We start from the raw sequence: 4,821 nt of genomic DNA, 5'->3' as shown, positions 1-4,821 counted from the left end.
CGTACTCCGCTTCACATGTAGATCCCGCCATAATGCTTTGCTTGCAACTGCACTAGCTTACTGCCCCACCATTCAAAATATACACGTATCCGGTTTGTGACTTAGAGTCATCCAGATCTGTGTCGAAGCTAGCATCGACGTAACCCTTTACGATGAGCTATTTGTCACCTCCATAAATGAGAAACATATCCTCAGTCCTCTTCAGGTACTTCAGGATATTCTCGACCGCTGTCTAGTGTTCCATGCCGGGATTACTTTGGTACCTTCCTACCAAACTTACGGCAAGGTTTACATCCGGTCTGGTACACAGCATAGCATACATTATAGACCCTATGGCCGAGGCATAGGGGACGACACTCATCTTTTCTCTATCTTCTGCCGTGGTCGGGCATTGAGCCGTGCTCAATCTCGTACCTTGCAATACAGGCAAGAACCCCTTCTTTGAGTGATCCATATTGAACTTCTTCAATATCTTGTCAAGGTACGTACTCTGTAAAAGACCAATGAGGCGTCTCGATCTATCTCTATAGATCTTGATGCCTAATATGTAAGCAGCTTCTCCATGATCCTTCATTGCAAAGCACTTGTTCATGTAGGCCTTTATGCTTTCCAAGAATTCTATATCATTTCCCATCAACAGTATGTCATCCACATACAATATGAGAAATGCTACAGAGCTCCCACTCACTTTCTTGTAAATGCAGGCTTCTCCATAAGTCTGCGTAAACCCAAACGCTTTGATCATCTCATCAAAACGAACGTTCCAACTCCGAGATGCTTGCACCAGCCCATAGATCGAGCGTTAGAGTTTGCACACTTTGTCTACATTCTTAGGATCGACAAAACCTTCCGGCTGCATCATATACAATTCTTCCTTAAGGAAACCATTAAGGAATGCCGTTTTGACGTCCATTTGCCATATCTCATAATCATAGAATGCGGCAATTGCTAACATGATTCGGACGGACTTCAGCTTCACTATGGGTGAGAAAGTCTCATTATAGTCAACCCCTTGAACTTGTCGATAACCCTTAGCGGAAGCCGAGCCTTATAGATGGTCACATTACCATCCGCGTCCGTCTTTTTCTTAAAGATCCATTTATTTTCTATGGTTCGCCGATCATCGGGCAAGTCAGTCAAAGTCCATACTTCATTTTCATACATGGATCCTATCTCGGATTTCATGGCTTCCAGCCACTTGTCGGAATCTGGGCCCGCCATCGCTTCTTCATAGTTCAAGGTTCACCATTGTTTAACAACATGATTTCCAGGACAGGGTTGCCGTACCACTCTGGTGCGGGACGTGCCCTTGTGGACCTACGAAGTTCAGTAGCAACTTGATCCGAAGTTTCATGATCATTGTCGGTGTCAAAACCGGCGGATCTCGGGTAGGGGGTCCCGAACTGTGCGTCTAGGCCGGATGGTAACAGGAGGCAAGGGACATGAAGTTTTACCCAGGTTCGGGCCCTCTTGATGGAGGTAAAACCCTATGCCCTGCTTGATTAATATTGATGATATGGGTAGTACAAGAGTAGATCTACCACGAGATCGGAGAGGCTAAACCCTAGAAGCTAGCCTATGGTATGATTGTTGTTCTGTATGTTGTCCTACGGACTAAAACCCTCCGGTTTATATAGACACGAGAGAGGGCTAGGGTTACATAGAGTCGGTTACAATGGTAGGAGATCTGCATATCCGTATCGCCAAGCTTGCCTTCCACGCCAAGGAAAGTCCCTTCCGGACACAGGATGAAGTCTTCAATCTTGTATCTTCATAGTCCAGGAGTCCGACTGAAGGTATAGTCCGGCCATCCGGACACCCCCTAACCCAGGACTCCCTCAGTAGCCCCTGAACCAGGCTTCAATGACGACGAGTCCGACGCGCAGATTGTCTTCGGCATTGCAAGGCGGGTTCCTCCTCCAAGTACTTCATAGAAGATTTTGAACACAAAGATAGTGTCCGGCTCTGCAAAATAAGTTTCCACATATTTCCATAGAGAGAATAATATTTACACAAATCTAATCTGCTGACGTATTCCGTAGTGTGACATCTCACCACGGCCAAGCCTTTATTCGAATCGTTTTATTATCCCACCTCAGCGTGTTATGTGAGGCATTTTCCTTGGCACGTCTTGTTAAAGTAGAGATCGTGTCCCCTTATTCCGGGATTCTCATCAATACGGGCGTGGGTAACCCAACCGCTTCTAGGACTCCTAGACTATAGGCAAGTCCAAATGGCCATGGAGAGGACGATTGATATTCACCCTCTTTATAAAGGGACAAGGCTTTTACTTTTTTCCCTCCCATGCTCAGTCGAATCCTTCCCCCACCTCAAGCTCAAATGCCCAAAGTTCAGGTCAGGTGCTCCAAACCTTCAATCATGTCCGGATCTAGCCTTCAAGGCCGATGGATGCCTTCCTCCGTCACAGAGGAAGACATCAAAAAGTTCAGGGAGGCGGTAATACAAGTTATGTTGGTTCGTCAAGTCCATCCTTGCAAACGCCGGCCCCTTCACTTGTGGGAGTTCAATCCCGAGGGACCGCATGTCATTCAAAATTTCCTCGGCCTGACGCACGAGGAGATGTACAAGTCATTCTTCGGACCTCGGGTAGAGTGTCCGGAAATCACCGAGGACGTGGGCCTGAGCAGTAACCGCGCCGCCGAATAGGTAAGGAATCTTCCGGCCGAACATACTATCTCTCATTTGTTACGAAGTTATTTCTGAGAGTTCGCTTTTTGACCAGGACTGGATAACAAAGGCGAAGTTGATTCGGTGTTCGGCCCCCCTCCCTGAGGGTTTGGACAATCCGGTATTGGAAAAGATGCTCCAGGTCACACCTTGCCTGGAGCCCTTGAAGGAAGATACTGGGGAGGATAATACGGGCGGACGCGGGCCCCCAACGCTGCCCACTCTAACCGAGGGAGCGAGCGTCTCCATGAAGGAAGACGACCGGAGGAGGAAAAGGACTGCGCCCAGGGATTCGGAAGCCGAAGCCTCCAAACGGGAGAAGAAGTCTCCCATAGAGGGTCCTACCTTGGGGGCGCTTTTGCCGCACAATGTCCGCGGGGGGATCAATTCTCTAGCGAGTCGTAAGTGACCCGAAATATTTTAATAGTACAGGTATGCCCTCTTTTTCTTTTGAGAAAATAACCATCGCATTTATTTTTGCAGTTCAGGCCTTAGCCCCTCTCAAATGAGCTCATCTTTGGGGGATCTTCTTCCAGAGATGATGGAGAGCGAAAAGCCTCCTCCGGACTCCTCCGCTCCGGAAGCGGGCGACGCCGAAGTGTCGTCGCGGAGGGCCTCTCTGAGTCCGGTGAGGCCAGAAGATAATCCCATTGACCCCCGAAGCTCCTAGTGTCCGGCTCCTGAAGAGAGCAGACAAAAGGGTCCAGCACCGTCTGGTGTGCGATCGGATGTTCTGAGGGGGTTGGTGGGGCGAGCGGCCATCTCAGATGAACACCGTTTGTTGATGAATACAGTGATGGAGAGAATCTCGTCCGCCGAAAGCGGATTGCATGAAGCTTTTATGAGTCTACTGACAGGCTTTGAGGTACGTAAAATAATGTATGATAGTCCTGCACATGCTAGGTCTGCCCTGTGTAGATAGTAGCCCCTGAGACTCTGTTTGTCGTCGAAAACGACGACGAACAAAGGATCATATTCCCAGGTAACAACCATACTGCCTTTATGTGCAGGTGATGGAAGCTCCGGTGGCTAGCCGGACTAGTGAGTTTGCCCATTTAAAACGGTAGTTGGATGTGGCAGACGCCGACATCGAGCTTGTTAACAAAAGGCTTGACGAGGCACATGGTAAGTATCATTTTCTGGTAAACACCACATAGTAAGAGCAATATGATGCCAATATCTTTAATATGTTGTGACTGCAGATGGAGCTGCCACTGTTGAAGCCTTGTGGGCAGAACTTGCCCGAGCCAAGGAACAAGCGAGGTTTGGTAATGCGGCTGCTTTGAAGGCGGCCGAAGAGTTGAAAGCCGAGAAGGCCGCGCATGGCGAGAGCCGAGATAAGATGGCCAGGATGGCCATAGAATTAAAAGCTGCCGCCGACCGTTGCCGGGTTCTTGAAAAGGAAGACCTAGCGAAGGCATCGAACCTTGAGAAGGCTGCTGCGACGAGGAAAGACATCCGCTCTGCTATGAGGGCAAAGAAGGAGGAGCTGCGGGAAGCCGGGGATATTGTAGCTGGGAAATCCTTTATGTTGCGGAGGAAGTTCGGAGATCCACGGTATGCCCCTCTGGATCGGATGTGGAATTTGGAGGATGTGTATATGGATTTGGCAGCGAGCGCTGCTGATGCGGTCAAGTACTTCCAGGTTCAGACGGACCGTGAAGTGGACCGGCTGTTTTGGACACAATTCCACTCTCCCGAGCGTCCGCTTTCAGGGACTGACTTATTAGCCGAATGGGCCGAACTGAATAGGTTGTCCGGACGCGCTATGAGGTCTGTTGTGGATCAGCTATGGCCGAAAAGGCCAAAACCGAACAACTATTTCAGCTTGGTGCAGCAGTTCCTTGACGTGGTGCCGCGCATTAATCCGATGAAGAGGTCGGCGTGCATAGAGGGCGCACGGATGGCCTTTGCCTGTGTTAAAGCAAACTGGGCGGAGATGGATGCTACCACTGTTGCAGCGCGGGATTCGGCCATAGGCCGAATGGCTGCTGAGCACTACTTTGAAGAAGTTCTTAAGGGTGCTCGTTTGATGGAGACCCACTACTAAAAAATATTATGTTTGAGTGATATGTAATCTCATTGTAAGCGAAATGCTTTTATAGATTTTTATAAGGCTATTTTATACTTTTG

This window comes from Triticum aestivum, chromosome 6A (assembly GCF_018294505.1).
Source record: "Triticum aestivum cultivar Chinese Spring chromosome 6A, IWGSC CS RefSeq v2.1, whole genome shotgun sequence".
In the NCBI taxonomy this organism is placed as follows: Eukaryota; Viridiplantae; Streptophyta; class Magnoliopsida; order Poales; family Poaceae; genus Triticum; species Triticum aestivum.
The sequence above is the reverse complement of the archived record's forward strand: the minus strand, read 5'-3'. Positions refer to the sequence as shown.